Source organism: Columba livia, chromosome 6 (genome assembly GCF_036013475.1).
Source record: "Columba livia isolate bColLiv1 breed racing homer chromosome 6, bColLiv1.pat.W.v2, whole genome shotgun sequence".
NCBI lineage: Eukaryota > Metazoa > Chordata > Aves > Columbiformes > Columbidae > Columba > Columba livia.
The window spans coordinates 32744217-32761968 of NC_088607.1; positions in this window are offsets into that span (position 1 = coordinate 32744217).

A 17752-nucleotide genomic window follows, 5' to 3' on the forward strand; every position below is an offset into this window, starting at 1 on the left:
TTAAAAGTGAACTGCTCCAGGGAGCCAGCAGATGTTAAAAAGAGTAATTAATTTAGTCCGAAATGGGAGAGCCCTGTCATCGGAGAACTCCCGCCCCGTAAGCAGGGAATGGACATCGGCCTGACGAGGTGTCCAAGAAAATGCTTTTCATCAGGAGAGGATGCGTGAGAATTAAAGAACGGGTGAGAATGCCACTCAGGAAAGGAGGTCGTCTCTAACTGGACTCAAACCATTTGCAGGTGAAAATCACTTCAATGGAAGGAGATAAATGTCGGCTCAGCTGAAACAACTACTGGAGTTGGAGGAAACAACTCCACACTGAGGTTTTACAAAGGATTTGAACCCAAATTACAAGCAGGGTGGGGGGCACATCTATAACAATGACACTTGGAGCCCGAGGGAGGAAGGTGAATGCCGGCAGGTTGAGACAGCTGAGCATGGAGCCAGGAACACGCACTGCCTGCTGCTGCCAAAAATCCTATTGCGCCAACCCAGCCACACTCAGCCCCAACCATGAGATGGAATTCACACCCTGTGCTCACCGTGCCAATGGCAGGGACCATAGGTGGGAAAACATCTGGGGGTCTGTCCCGAAAGGCGGGTGGGAAAACATCTGGGAATAGACCCTCTGGGGGTTCGTGAGGGCCAGTTCGCAGTGACAAAAGATCTCAAGAGGATCTTGTGGAAAAATAAGGAGCCCTTCCCCCCTCAGTTCTGGCAGTTTCCAGATGGGAAACTGAAACGAAACTTCTTTTTTAAATGTTCAGAAACCTTTTGAACCTCATTAGTTTTCATTTCATATGGCTCAGTACAGAAAAAGTATATAAACCTGTGGCTCTTTTAGATGAAATGGTGTAACGTTCAGATTATATTGATTAGAGCGGGGAGGGGAGCATTCATCTCAGTAATATTTTAACAAAAGAAGTCATTTTGTGCAGTCTTCACAATGCTTTCTTATTTCAAGGGTCATGGGAGCTGCACAACACCAGGTCTTCACAGCCTCAGAAACCAAATTACTTAATTTTGAAGAAACAATACCTGCATGCAATTAAGCTCTTAACTCTATGCGTGAGTAGTTTGAATTAGTGCACAGAGAATACTTGCAGGCTTTCAGTTGCACATGTGTAAGTTTTGGCAGGGCTTGGTTCTTAACCACGTTAATCTTGAAGCCTTGCTTGCTTTGTTTTCAGCAGCAAACCTAGCAAAACGATAAATACACTATCTACTTTGAAAATCCTGTAAAATCAGTTTTGGAGACTTCAAGGAAATCAAAGGAAATGTGATAAAATTAAAACGCTCCCACTTAAATAAAATTTTATTTCCCTTCCAGTAACATACAATATTTAACTAAGAGTTTTAATACATTCAGTAAAATACGAGCATATTATTAACCTCTTCAGAACGGCACGATTTACTGTAAAGTCATTACCATTCTGTTCACTCACGTCTGGCCCCTTTGTTTCAAAGTCTGTTTTCCCAGCTTACAGTATCAGGTCAACAGACTCTAACATAAATGAGTAATGCGTCTGGAATTTTTCCTTGCAACACCAAACCTCAGCCCGGGCGCAGGCAGAAAGGCCACGCTGTGACTAGGGTGGGAAGCAGCTTCAGCTGTCCTTCATGCCTCCCTTCTCCATCCTGTCCCGCTCTCCCTTGCAGGGGACTCCTACATGGGTGCTGTCCGTTCCCAACTTCATTCCTTCCTCCCGCAGCTCTCAGAAACAGCATCTGGACTTTTAGAATTCACAAACCACCCCTTCTTAGTGTCTAGTAGACAAAAACATTGCTGTGCTTCCCATGTCCTCTTTCAAAATCTGCAAGAACGACCTCGGAGGCCCGGAGGCTAACTTGTTTCTGCAAGGTGGGACAGTCGGAGGGGATCTACTCAGATAAAAGTATTCACGGTCATTTCTGAGGTGCTACCCAGGGTGAACTTGGTGAAGTGAGGGTGTGCCCTGCTTCTTGCTATCTGCCCGAGATGGAAATGAGCACCCTGCAATCAATAGAGCTTTATTGACAGTGCCGGAGGTGTCACGGCACGGGAGAGGAACGTGGGTCTCTTTCCTCAGCACTTCAAATTTCTACAGCCTTCAGGTTTGAAGAAGCAGGGTGTCCTTCTGAAATTTTCTGTCAGTAAATCCAGTTTTTTATACGGATATTAACAAATAAAAACCAAGTTGTGTGAAAAATGTCAGTTCTATTTTTGCCAGCTAAATTACAACAGGAAATTGCATGCTCAACATATGTGCAGAACTGCAAAACTGAACCACAGATATGTAACCACTATTATTAAGAATGGTGAATGAAGCAGCAGAGGTGAAACAGATTATGCCGCTGGATATTTCCTTCAATATGAGTTCCAGCTATGGCGTCGCTTTGCATATGCAGGCAGATAGAAGATCCTTACAACAGCTTCTGAAACAGAATTGCATTCTTACAAATCCATCACATATTCATCTAGACCCTCAATATACTGATGGGAAAACAAATGTATTGTGGTACCCAAACTAAACAAACTGTTTCTGAATACATTAATTTCAGAAATGTGCCAATAGATTTGAAATTAAATACCTGAATATGAATGTCTTACAAACAAATAAAAGAAACAAATGAATAAACAAAATCTATTTGAGGTGCTAAGACACAACCCTGAGTATGACAGAGGATGGGACAAGCAGACATCATAGTAACTACTCCAGCAGGGAGGCTGAAAAACACCATCATCAATATTTTTATTTATGTGAAGAGAAGGAGGTAGAAAGTTTTCTGTTTGTTCTTAGAAAGCACTTGGTTTCCCAAACAAACTGCCAGGCTTCTTTCCACAACCCTGAGGCTCAGACTAAATATTTTTCACACTAACTTTTTCCCAGCAAATGGTGTAGTTACTCCAGCACCAAGACCTCCCCTTTCCAGTCACTGGTCCTGCCAAGGCCAACAGAGGGGCTCTGCATGGAACAGATCGCACTCCTGAGAGAGAAGCAAGCCACTCAACCCTTCCACTGTCCTTTTTGAAAGAGGTGGAACAAATTAGGAGCAAATACTATTTGTACCTAACAGTTCAATAAATCCAGCAACCCAAATGGAGTGCTGTTCTCTGCCAAAAAGCCATGGTGTGATGTAGGTGAATTTCTTCAGGAGATCCATTTTCTAAGTAAAGAAATGCTTTAACTCTCAGCCAAAACACCTCCTTAAGAGGGGAGAGAAGGGTGAATGTAGACAGCTTATGCCAATAGTCATCTATAAGGATTTTACCTCCAATTCCCTATTACCACGTCCATTGCACAGGGATGGAGTGATGTTGAGTGCCGATGGTACACGGGCAGCAACCTCGAGGCGGAACTGGCTGCTCCTCCAGTCTTTGCTGTTTTGGCATTAAGCTTCTACTCAGCGTGACAGTCACACATAAGAACCTACCTGTGAGAAAACAGGGCGCCCAGCAACTGCCAGCCACCAACAACCCCAGCCAGCCTATAGCACTGCCAAGCCTGCGGGTACCCGTGTGCGGCTGGGACAGGCTCCCACTCCCCAAAACACATCTGGGGGAAGGCTCCCAGCATACTCAAGGCCGAGGGCTACTAATCTAATTTCTTTTCAGACTGGTAATTTGTGACTCACAGGCACGCATCTATTTTTAGGGATGGCTTCAGCCAGCTCCAGATGGAAGAGCGACAGACTGCGGCCTCCAGCAATCACAGCCACTTTTACAGCCTGGCTCCTGACATGGGTCCCCTCAAAGCTTTGGCTGGCTCAGCTCATGCACGGGCTATTACCATGCAGCATTATAATTACGGATTTCACTCTGCGGGTGCCCTATCACACAGGTTATTTTGAACTATGTGCCGTGGCTTTGCACTCTTTTTCCTCTCCCTGCCCACTCAAAAACAAGCTGGGAGCCTTTTCCAAACCAGCTCGTCACCGTGCTCAGCGTCTTCCAGCACGGACTGTCTGATATCCTCTGAGTCAGCTACATCCGACCAGCCACAGCTGGCCTGGACCTGGGCCAAAGACTTTTCCCTTCAGTTTTGTTGCACAATGTGATCTAAATAACCGGTCCCATCTAATTTGTTTCCATCATGGGTCTAAGGAAACCGTATTTCACTTCATGAGGTCTCAAGTTAGGGAAACATCGTAAGGTCGGTGTCCAAAACCAATTCAGACAGCAATACAAATAAACATCGATTGGAAAAAGAGACAGAGTCAGGGAAGGAAAAAAAACCAAACTTTTGCGACTAGACTATCGCTTTCATTAGCATCATGCTCTGGAATTTAAGTTTCATCTGTTTCTATGAAAAATATGAATGAAGCAATGAATAACCAAGGAATGAAGTCTTACCTGACTGTGTAACCTTTTCTTTCTTGCTAATATATCAAGATAGTCTTTTACCAAAACTGTTTAAAAAAGAATCTAAAGTTTTTGGAGTGCAACTGAATCACTAAAACTCTTTATGGTTAACATTGCTAAGATGTTTGGACATCAGTTGTAGCAAACCAATATACTTTTTTTTTGTTATCCTCATTTTTACTTTATCCTAACAGAGAGCACTTATTTGGAAAAGCCAGCATATTTCAATCGTTTCTATTTTACAGGTTTAAAAGGCTGTAGTGTGGTCTTAAAATGAAATTTGATTACCCAATGACACAGAATTTTGGAAAAAATCAGCTCTACCCAAGAGATAATGAAACTTTAAGATGCTAAATCAGTCTTCTTTTGGCTCCACATTTTGAGGCAAAAGCTTTTTTTAATGCATGCATGTATACATGCATATGTTTATATTCTAATATTCTATTCAGATTCTAAGAATGTCTTGCATTTTGGGGGTCAATATATAAATGATTTTCAGTTGTAAATTATACTAGAAAGAGGATCTATGCCGTGATTCTGATAATGGATCAAGCAATTCACATTGTTTTGCACTGCTTATGTGCTTGCAAACATCCCTGAATTCACACACAAACACAGGATGGAAAACAAACAAAAATATCTCGGCTGCATCATACACACCTGCTATGGGATAAGTGCACCTGTCCTGAGCGGTAGAAATTCATGTCCACCTGACAAAAGGCAGAGAAACATCAGCTTGCTGACAGGCATGATGGCAAAGGCCGGAGGGCTATGTGAGATCGTGCTGCACAGCACCAGTGTTTCTTAAGATTTTCTGGAGTGTTTTCCTCTGGTTTTTGGCTCCTCGGTCTTGCCCAGCTCCATGCATTGGTGCAGGGAGCTCTGGGTCTGGACTAACACCCCCTATAAAACCCTTCTGAAGCAAGATGAACAGCTAGAACAGATGAACAGCTGGAGCTCACCTGCTTCATCTTGAACAGCCTTGTGCTGACTCACATGGAGTAGCTGAGAACAACCATGACTTTGTGAAGGCTTCAGACCACCTTATGTTACATGCCAGCAACAGCCAAGGCTGGTACAACACAGAGGCTCCCTGCTTGTCCTCCTCCTCCTCTTCTACCTGGCTTGGAAGCTCTCAGGTTGGCTGCCCTCAGAGGAACAGGTATGATCCTCTTTCTCCAGGATTACAGCTGCACCCTGACCATCAGCCTAAGAGGTGTCTGTCCAACACAGATCTTCCACCAGTGACCAGAAAGGGAGGAAAGGCTAGCAGCAAATCATCCTACCAGGAGTTTCAAAACCCAGCAGATTCCACACCAGGGTGGAGAACAAGTTTTGAGCCTGACTGGTCATCCTATTTATTTGTTTAAGGGCTACCCCAGCAGTGAGCAGGGAAGAATTCCTTCCCCATGTAGGAGTGTGCTGCCAAATTCCTCTGGCTTGCAACAAGACTCACAAACATTTCTTGCTTCCCTCCATCCCCAAATGCTGGCAAGCCTATTCAATACCTCACAGCAAACAGCAAGATCTTTCATACCTCAATGTCATAATTTAAATATGGGAAACAAATTTACCTTTTCATTGAAAACTCTACTTAGAGTATAGCCAACAGAACGTATTTCCACATAAACTGGAAATAAATGGAGAGGAGGAAATCACAAAGAAAGAGAAGTGCTAATTTGCCTGCGCCCAAATCAAAGCAGTTGCCAGCTGCAAGCATTGGGGCAGCAGCATGCGCAGAAGCACATTGTTCAAATGGAGTTCCTATCACAAAAATAAAAGCTTGCACATGGTGAAAATGAGCTACAAAACCTTACATTCACTTCCTCATTAGCACAGTGGGACAATAATATCAGAGGTGTTAACTGGCAGGTGTGTTCATAGATAATCGCTCACGCCTGTTGTACAGTGCAGCAGAGAGAACAGAAATCAGGTTTAAAAGCTGTCATGCACCAGGTTGCTTTTCACCGAGGTTGGGTCCTATGGCCGTAATGTATTAATGGGGATAATACACGTCGTTCAATAGCTCTGTAAAGCCATTTCTCGTGGATTTTAACTCTCGCAGAAGCACACTATGATCTCTAGAGGTCAAGTTCAGCCCTTAGAATAAGTAGCAGGGCTGGCACAGTCACCATGACTTGAAGCATCAGGCTGACTGTACACAGCAGCAGGTCTGGCTCACAGCCCCAGGGCTTCCTAACAGCTGATATCCCCAGGCTGCACTCAAGTGGCTGCCAGAGCTGGGACGGTCTGTTCCAGCCACAGAAACGAGGTGAGAAACAGTGCCCAAGAGGTTCCTGGAGACATTTCCAGGATGGCGGGTTTTTAAAACCTTGACATCCAATGGCTTAAACAGATCTAGAAAGATCCACTGCATTCAATGGAGGTGACCACGGTGATCTCACTGCTCTCGGTAACCTGTCTCGAGGGCTCACCTGTTTGTTCTCCCTCTGGATGAGTGACTTTTCAGACAGCCTGTGAAACACAAAGCTGTCTTGTTTACACATGCAAGGCTAGAACTTACCAATTTATGAAAATAACAGGAACTTAACAAGTCCAGTGATCAGCCTCAGAAATAATCAACTGCATCAATTGTGGGTTTTCCTCTGTCATCCATTTGTGGCTAAAATGTGACTACTCCAATAAATAAACACCAGCCTGGCAGACGCTGCCATGGCCAGGCTCATTTCAAACTGTTTTCCTTACAGTAAAACCCTTTTCATTCTTTGTTCCTTTCTTAAAATGTTTTGTTTGGTTGGTTTTGTTTATTTGTTTTCTTTACACAGTAAATAATCTACAATACTGTTTGAATGAATCAAAGGCTATTGCTCCTATAACCTACGTGTGCTCACCGTGGAGTGGATAGAGTGCTTCACCTAAGAGACTTTTAAAAATGAATAAATAAATAAAATTACAGGCTTGTGCAATGGACCAGCTCTTCAGATGGTGCAAGGGAAATAGTTGGCAAATTGGCAGGCCCCTATACCAGCACCAAAACAGAATCCAACTCCAGAACTTTAAAGAAAATTGGGGGGTGTGGCACGGTACACATGACAGGGGACACTATCCTGTATTTCTAAATGGTATAATCAGATTGATTTGATGAGCAGACTGCTGTCACCCGCTGTCAGCCAGCTCCTGCCCTGGCTGAGATGGGTCACTGCTCTCAATGGGAGCTGAGCTGGACCTCTTGCTCTCTCCTTCACATTTTGGCTGAATGAGGAATGCTTTCAGTCAGGGTGGGATGGGAAAAATTAGGAGCTTTTAAGGAATGGCACATCCTGAGTTTCCAGAAGCTGTCTAGGTCAGCCCAAAGTCTAGCCGGCTGCTGCACTCCTCCCCAGTATTTACACTGACAGTGGAAACAAGCCTGGAACAGCTGCAAACAATTACGCCTCTGACCCTCTCACGATGAAGCCCTGTGAAGCAGGATCCTGCCATCCACGCTGCACATTGCAGCAGCTAACACTCACTTCCGTATGAAAACATCCACGCCAAACCTATTTCATTATGGCTAATTGGTACCCAATTGAATTCTTTTAAAAGGCGTGCTTTGCAGTATGTGTCATCTGAAAGTTTCCCTTGCCAGGAGGAAGCACCTCACTTCTCTGCAGCAGGTTGAATGCAATGGTTTTCTATTTTCACACCATAGATATCCCAGGGAGTGTCAGAAGAGAGTAAAAACAAGGGTTCCAAATCGTAGTGTGCTCTGCTGCTACATCTACCCGTGATCTCTCCCTCCTCTACTGCTCTAGCTGTGCAAAGCTAGGAAAGTATTGTCATGAATTCCCTCGGCATGAGAGCATCCTGGGCTGACACAGACAGGATTGCTGTCACCTCGAAGTAATCCTGGCACAGGGAGTATACAGCAAGGTGGTTTAGGAACAGAAACTTTAAGAGGAAAACAGAAAGCAGCAACCCCACTGGTATGACAGAAGGCATCAAATGCCAAGTCCTTTCATAGTTACAGACTCACGCTGTTTATGGGCTTAACCAAACGCTTCAGTGAGAGAAAATGAAGAAATAGTGGAGTCATTAATTTATAATCCTTGAGACTAATGGAAAGAATGATTGAATCACAACACTGAAGACATGCTCTAGTGCCTTGGCCTTATTCTAAGATCTTTCCCTCCTCTCACAAACTTTCTAAGCAACATTTAGATCTAAACTCTCATGCAGAGAAAGCCTGAAACACAAGCTGATAGAAATATGCAGAGTTGAACAGTACAAGAGCCCTGGGCTTTGGCTGAGCCAGCAATTGGGCAGCCTAAATTTTGCTGTGTTCCTTGATGGGCTGAGAACAGACACTCATACAAGTGTTATTCTTTGCCCTTCCTGATACAGACTTGAGTAATGAAAATGGAAACAGCACATAAAGCAACTCTGACTGTTCTGATGAGTGAACTGAAAAGTTTTCCTCCAAGGGATTTTATAATTGAGAAAGCAGGTTAGAAAAAAGTGGCATAAAATATTACTGTAATCTCTCTGAGACTAGAAAATGTATTATATTGACTAATAAGCAACAGGAAGAGACTTTACATTTCCCTTTACACTTACATTTCCAGTTATATAGTTACAGAATAAATGATTAGAGGTTATTTTGTTTCTGGACTCTCAATGGAGAAGACAGAAAATGGAAGAATGTGGAGAGTTTGAACACAAGGATAAAATACAGGCATTGCTCAGAAAAAGATGCCAGCTTGCAAATGGCAGAAGAAGAGGCCACCATCACAGCTCACTGCACTCCACCACCTAATGGAAGCTCATTGTAAATTGTTATTCCCCTTTGAGGACATTGTTTGTGAGGTTACCAGCAGACGGGCACAGCTGGTAAAACAGCAATGAGCAAGAGAGCTGTGTAACACACAGGTCACACCTGCTAGAGTCACCTAAGGTTTTCCAAAATGTCCTCCCAAGTCTTTGCAAGGAGACAGACCACTGCTTGGTATTATCCAGACATAAAAATCTTCTCTCAAAACAACATATACCTTACCAGAACATTACTGGAATAGCAAGCAGTAAGTGCCCCAGCAAAGCAGTACTAAAAAACCACAAAAGCCAGCAAATCCTCTCATTTAGCCAGGGAAAAATACTATCATGAGCACTTGGGCCTATGAGTCAGCCCTGGTGCTTATTGGAGCTATAGCTGCTCCCAATGAATTATTTGCCACCAAACTCCAGCAGACACTGTGTGAAGCCAACAGCAGTGGGTCAGCAATGTACGGTGTATCACAGACCAGGAGCACTGGACTGGATCCTTCCAGCCCCACTTGTGTGTTCAGCATAAGTTCCTCACATGCACTATGTGGCAGGCTTCCCCTGAGCCCAGCAGGAGCAAGGTAGAGAGGAAAAAGCAAGCCTTTTAAATAGAAATTGTATTAATTTCATGTAATAGATTGAAAATAATAAATATCAGTGCATGACATATCTGCCAAATGAAAGTTGGTTTCAGATTCAAACTAGATTGCCTTTTTGAATCAAAACACATACCTAGTTTCAGTATTAGTGAAAAGGACAACTGATTTGCCACTTGGTAGATTAGTCTGGTGTTTTACTATTGATACTGGGATTTTACATGCCAGTGCTAGACTGTTCAGGTCCTGCTGCTCATGATATTTGAGCTTTGGGATATGATAAATGGGAGACTGCTGAGTCCTGACCATTTCCAGCCATCACTCGCCAAAATAAATGGTAGCCAGATCAGTATTACTTTACATTGACGACGCCATAAGAAAACAGTTTAAGGCTGTAGCTTGCTGTTCAAGCTTTGCAGTAAGGATAGAAATATACAAATAGGCAGAAGAAATGAGACCAGGGTCTTTCAAGGCACCACAAACTAGGAGGCAAGACAGATGGGACTGTCAGTATCTTGGAGGATAGGTTTGGACTTAACTTTTTTGACTGCTTGCAGAAATGTTCAGGGAAGCGGGGGTTCAACTCAACAGGGAAAATTGAAAGATGCTTCTGCCAGGCAGGAATAATCAGCTTCACAACTATGTCCAGGCAGCAGCTTTGCAGAGAAGGATGGGTCACAGGGGAGACCAGAAGTCAGTTGCACCACAGTATTGCAGAAAGTTGAACACAGCATGGACATGAACAGACTGAGCTAGAAGCCTTCAATGCTCATGAAGTCACCTGTCCAGTGCACACAGCCTTGCCCCCAGGCTTCATCTTCTCCACACCTGTTTCAATGGCTGGGCATTGAACCTGACAAAATATGGGAATGAATGGAAAGAATCCAGTGAAGAAGAAGGACAATTAAAATACCAGAAAACAGTACCAACACTGAAGAAGGGAAGAAGACAGGATTATTTCATCTAAAGAAATGAACACTGGGAAACTCTTGAAAGCAGTTTGGGGATAAATAAAGTCTGTGGCTTGGATGAAAGGAAGACTCTACCTGCTAATGTCCATAATGTACAGAAGAGAGTAGGAAGTGATGAGTTTATTGCACGGCTGGGAAGATACAGTTCAGACACGAGCTAAACCCTCTTCATGGCGAAGGGAGTAAAGAAAAGCTACAGCTTGCATCAGGGAGCTTTAAGGCTTCTAGCATGCAGGAACAATGTGCAAGCATCCTTCAGAAATTGGAGATAATGCTGATCCTGCTTTTGACAAAGAGCTCCTCGATGTGCTCCCAGCTCCACAACTACACAGAAATGATCTTTCCTGACCGATGATGAGCTACACCACTCTGGACTGTAACACTCGCAGAAATTAGAGAGTCAACAGGAACTCTGCAAACAACAGTTCCAGCACATGCTGGAAAGGCTAAATTTTCTTTTAGTCTCATTAGGATAATATTATACAGAACAAGGGCATAATTTAAAACTAAAGAAAGGAAATAGTGCCTTTACTGGCAAAGGTGGTACTTGTCTGCATGGGCAGCAGCTACTTTTTACAGTTGTCATCTAAATCCATCCTAGATATTGAATGCTGAAGTTTCTGGTTTTGCTTTGATTTTCAATCACAACAGCTTATCTCCTGTAAGAACCTGGTAATCACGCAGTGACATGCAGTACCTGGAAACACAGAGCACAACTTGTCCAGCCCTGAGACATCTCAGATATACCCACCCTTCCATGTGAATGTGGGCAGTTAGCAGTGACTGGACACCTATGGCTAAAGTAGAAACCTTTAAAAGTAACCTCTGCCAAGAGATTAACCATCCTCCTATAAATATTTTGTAGGCATAATGAAAATACACATGTATTACTTTTAAAAAGCCACTGCACCACAGAGCTCTACATGTAAATAAAGTATCGCTTGCCTTACATTGACACAGGGACATAGTACAAAGGCACCCACAAAAAGTGCAAGGGGCGATCTGCCGGTGTTAGAGGAGGAACAACAGGCTTGGTTTTAGAAAGATGTTTTGTTGGCACACAAGTCATTTGGGACTTTCGTGGATTTTGGCCTTAAAATATTAAGCCACCCGTTTGCTTTTGGTGGGACAGGTGCACAAGGAGCAGAACACAGCTCAGACTCACCAGGACGTGCCGCTCACCTGGCAGAGCCGCCTTCTCCTCACACACCTGCCCAGCAGGTGCCAGAGAGCTCCCACCACAGCCTTTTGCAGCAGCACAAGGTTACTGGTTTGGTTTTGATCCAAAGGTGTTTACATTTTTCCCACACAGCACTCTTTGATGTCTTTTAAATATACCCTGAGCTTGTACGTGCTGAGGGAATAAATACCACCTTGTTTTCATTCATATTTGTGAAGCATTTAGTTCAGAATCGTTTGCATAATGATTTAGCAAGAGGTAAGTGTAGGTAATAAGAAAAACACTGAACATGTTAAATGTGCACATTATTGTCTTGCACAAAGATATTTACCTTAGGAAACTTCTGTGTTATGCTGAAAGAAGCAGAGCTGAATCACAACCTGTTAGAGCGTTATCTTCTACATACTCATCCACTTATGTCTTTTAAGCACTTCATTTTCCTACAGTATGAGCTCAGACAAAACTAGAAATCCCTGAACTGTTATTCTGCCATTGATTGGCATGCACCAAGCGTACTGGTATACATCCACTGCTGTGCATCAAGCTTACTGACCATCTCCCGCTGTGTGTTACACCACTGCCCCTCATCACATCGACTGTTACATGCTCTACAGACTCAAAACTATCCAGCACATAGGAAAAAAATATTTAGACAGTACCACGAAACAGAGCTACCCAGAGCACTTTGGGCCACTTTGTGTCACGTCATCTCAAGTGTATCACCAACAAGATAACACGTAGCCAGCGTTACTACGGGCAGGTCTCGTTCCCTGGGTTCGTTAATTCTATTCGGCCATTTAGAAATGGTTCCGTCTACAGCACACGTGGTCTTAGCTTTAAGCCTTGTTTTCTTCTCTAAAGCACAAATAAGTAACATAACAAAGCTGTGTTAATATTAGAAGGAGTTGTGCATCAGCAGTTCATACTGAATGGATATCGGCATTATGTTCACTGGTACTAGGATACCATGGTGATGGGCCCTGAAGAATTACCCAAAATAGATTAAATGCATGTGGCAAGTGATAATAAGCACAAAATGTTTTCCATACAGTAAAAATGCCGCAGGAAAGCAGAATAACACATTCTATAAATCAGCTCAACAGATCAACAACTTCCAGGCAGAATACTCAGGGATCTGAATGTGTAGTCAGAGCTGAACTCCTAAGCCCAAAATTGCCAAGAAACCAAATTTGGCAATAATATCTGCACCTCAAGAAATTCAGACCTAGGAGACTGGCACAGGATCTGCTGTTGCTAGCAAAAAATGTATGAAAAGAGCTGAGAGGTTTGGATTTAAAGTAAGAGACATTAATCACTGGTAACACCTACCACAGTAACTGCCGGAGTCTCATCCCTTTTTGTATCGAGTCAATCAAAATATTAAAAATGTCATGCTTTGAAGCTGTGCTGAGCCAGGCTGCTTGTTCGCTGCTATATAAAACAAATCACTCGAAAGAGTTTCACTGAAGCTGCCCACTGATTCAGCAGGGTGCTCGTACACAGAATTAAAGACACGTGCAAGCGCCGGCAGCTCTCACGCGGGAATGACAGGAGCCGGTGCACCCCGCTTTCTCATTAACAACCACTATGCTGCGTTACCGCAAAGCGCATGACATCAAAGGGACACAAAACATCTGAAGTGGCACTGCTACTTGCTCACAACTGTCAGCAGCACTTTGCTCAAACCATCCCTTGTGGAGAAACATGCACAGCAAACCCATTTGTTTAGAAAAACAACAGCTACCTAAAGCCACATTGAAAATTCATTAACTGGGATGATTTACCACTATCGAGGTGACTTGCTGTATGTAGACACACATATAAATATTTAGGTTGCTACTCAGATGTTAAGCCACCATCAACCCAAAGCGACTAGAGTTTCTGAAGCAAAATCTACTATGTTTCACAGCTTGTGAGCGTTCTCACTGGAGGGTGGGTCACTAGAAACAGGTACCACATCCCTGACAGATGCTGGAGGAGAAAGTGCCAAATGCAGCCATTTGGGGAGGACGCGTGCCCCAGATTTCCATGGCTTTGAAATATTGGTGTTACTGGTTTCAACACGAAACCCTCAGTGCCTGCCAGCCAGAGCAGCAGTTCCGAGGGAGGCAACAGCAGCAGAGCCCTTCCAAGGTCGGGAGGATTTTTTAACATGTGGGAGCGAGAGAGATCTAATTGCAAAGTCTGTTACTAGGTGACACACCAAACCCTGACAAGCTGTACTGGGTTGTATTTTGATATATTGGTCTGTGCAGCAAACTCTGCACTAAAAATCCACCTTCCACCACCTCCATCCTCTGCTTTCTCGGATGGCTGAGAAACAGGGCCTCCAGAACACATGGAGAGAAATCTTCTGAAGACCAACAGGTTAAGGACTCAAAGCCTCCTGGCCCTGTCGGTCTTTTCTGTAGGAAACAGAAGGAAACAGAAAAAGAAAACTGCAAAGGTGTTTTCTCCAAAATTATTTCCACCTCCTGCTAGCAGACAAGGCAATAGACTGAAAGACATGCAGCAAAAAGTCCAAAAATTTGCCCAAAAGCCAGGGAAATCATTTAGGAAATTAATATGCCCCAGTAAAGAGCTGGTTCACAGCAATTCATACACCTTTTTGGAGCATGGAAACACTCGGAGAACAAACATCTCCGTTCTCCACGCAAGACAGTCCTTTGCTTAAGCACTTCAGTTCTCAGGCAGAAGAAAGAGTTTTACTTGCTATTTAAGCTGTTTAAAACCAAAAGATCATTGGGATAATGGGGCAAAGCTTCCGCATAGTTTATGGTTCCCACTTGGTCCTGCAGACATGGTGTCTTTCTCACTAGCCCTCACATCTCAATGCAACCAGGTAAGAGGAAGAATTTCAGTATGAGATCTCAGACCCTGTGGCCACAGGAAAGCTGCTGGACTTGCTCTGTCTTCAGCAATGCTCAGAGGACCCCTGCAACAGCAAAAGCCCAGTGTGACACTGGACAGTCTTACTGGGGTGTAAGTTCTGTCTGGATACCTGTGAACTTGGGCCACAATACAGAATTTCTCAGGTGACTTCTTAAACCAATTTTACAGTCCCTTACTGGCACAGGAATAGTGGGATGAACACGGGATCTATAGCAACAACTACAGCAGAAATATATGTGCTGTATTAAAGAGAAGAAATGAGCAAAGGGGAAGATTTTACTGTTCACTTCCATCTTAGCTATAATAAAAAGCATGGTATAAAGGATAAAATATTGTCAATCACTACAATGCTTCACACTTTAACCTGAAAGTGTGCTGACAAAATAAACCAAATCCCAGGTGCTTGTGCAGCTTTCCCTCAGAGCAAGGCAGGAGCTTGCCCCTGTGCCTCAGGCAATGCTCCCCGGCCCTGCATCGTGCCCCTGGCAAGGGCTGGCAACAGCTGTTCTACACAGGGTGAAACCCTCCACACTTTCTCTTTAAAAGCCATGTATTGACAGAAAGCTTCCACAAATACTGAAATATATCACAATACCAGCAATCAAGACAGGACCATACCCAGGTCAGGGCTCCTGGCTGTATCACTTGCCGCTCAGGATCTCTTTCCTTTCCTCAGCCCTGCTCACCCAGCAGTGCCACACTCAGCTCAAACAGAGATGCTGGAGCAGGGCATGTTACCGCAGTACTTTTCTCTGGTTTCACGGCTGACGTAGTACCCACTTATAAACCTTCTTTAGTGCCTGTGAGTTACCTTTATGTGCTGCCAGACTACTGGTCTGTTTCACAGGATCAGTGTTTTTGGAGCACAGTAAGTACAGTTTCAAGCGCAAGCACCCAACACATTTTGTGAATTCTCCTCAGAACAGCTTATGGGGCTGTGACTCCAGATGACCAGAAGGCATGAAAAAATGTGAGACAGGCAGGTAACCACAGCACTGAGCTATGGAAATGCACAGACACCTCTGCAATAAGATCCAAAGGGGATGTCTGACTTCTGCTTTGAAATTCCCCAATGCTTTGGCCTAATATGATCAATATAGCCTTTGACAAAGCAAAGGCCTGTTACTTTTGTTATCACAAAATACTGCTGAGATCACAGGACTCGGTTTCACCTTCTTATAATCTTCAGGATCATAAAAGATTTCACATGCAAATCCTGGTATTCGACATTAAAATTAAATTTGGAGACAGCAGCACAAGGAAAAGATTTCCTGAAATTAGCATGACTAATACTCCCAACCACATGCTACTTAAAAAATTAACAAACCCAAAATTTCAGGCTAGATAGAAGAGTGCTTTGCAGTAGAGAATTTAGATCACTGGTTATTGTTATTAATCAGCCAGACCTGGTCTGCTGACTTTCAGTATCTGAAGTCTCCTGAGAGCTCTCTAGGGCTTTCCCTCAAATGGTCTATCTTTATACGAATTTGACAGGCTTCAGGGTGTTGATAAGTTGTCTCCTTACTAGAATCATAGAATAATTTCAGCTGGAAGAGACCCCAAAGATCTAGTCCAACCATAACCTAACCTAACTCTAGCACTAAACCATGTCCCTAAGAACCTCATCTAAATGCCTTTTAAACACCTGCAGGGATGGTGACTCCGCCACTTCCCTGGGCAGCCTGTTCCAACAACCTTCCCTGACAGAACTTGGTTCTGAGGAAGTAACTGGAGAAAAGGAGCCGTCAAGCAAAGGACTTGCAAGGGAAATCCCACTACCTACTTCCCAGCAGCGGCCTCTCTGTTGTCCAGAGCAACTTAACTGAGATCTAAAATTTCAGGTGGTTTCTATTCCTTCTAGCACACTAGATCTCTCAACATTTAGGGATCCGCCGGGTCACCGAGGCTGCCGGGGTCGGCGCGGAGCCGAGAGAGGGCGCCGGCGGCTCGGGCAGCGCCGGGCGCGGGGCTCCCGGGAGGGCAGACGGGCGGCGCGGCCCCGAGGGAAGCGCTGGCCGCACCTGCCCAGGGCCGCAGTGGGGGACGCGTGCTTGGCAGCATCGCCCCTGCTTCCGGCCCAAAACGTGCCCGAGGTCAAGGTGTGTTCGCAGCTCCCGGGGTTCGGGTGGAGAGGGAGGTTATTGTGGAAATAGCTAGGGATGGGAAAGTGGAAGTCGGAGAAGCAGCTTTGCTTTTTTGAAAAAATAGTTAGATACACAAACGTCTTGCAGGGCTTTGAAGGACTAAATTCTCATAGGAAATTGCACATATTGTAAAAGAAAAAAAAAAAACAAAGTTAAGTAAACATCCAAGATGTATAGGAAAGGACAACAAAAAAGCAATTTTCAAAGCGCAGCAGTTCACCATTTGTTTACATCTAGTCTGGAGACACTGAAAGCAGCTTACAAAAAATTTCTTCTTTTGCTTAATGTGCTCTCCCATCACTGAAAAGCTGTCGGCCAGCTCTGCCTGCCAACAGGATGCAGAGAAGGCAGCTCCACCAGCAGTGAACCCCACCTCCTGCCACCATGGGTCAGGGACATGGGGTCCCAAACGGTGCTCCTATTGACAAGGACATCCATGCAGAGACAAGGAAGACTCCACAGCAGTGGAGGTTTCTAAGCCATGTTACAGAGTTTATGAAAGATTTTCTTTTTCTGTTGGGTTGGTCTCTTCTGCTTCACATAAAAGCAAATTCAAGTAGCTTTTACTTCATATAGTCCTGAAAAGCATTCCTCCTCTCGCAGCCAAACAATTACTCAAGAGTTTCCTTGAGTATAGCTAAAAAGTTGATTTTATAAAGTCCTGCAAGATAAAGAGAAGTCTGGTCCACATACACTAACATTACTACTTAACATTTTTTATGAAAAGCATTTTTTATTCTGCTCTGTTGTCTACTTCACATTAGGCGTTTGCCTGAATGTAGGTCTCAGAGACAAGACTGTAACTCCTATTAGCAAATATTGCATAGCTGAGCCAAGGGCTGATCTCAGTAACCTGCAATAATCCTATT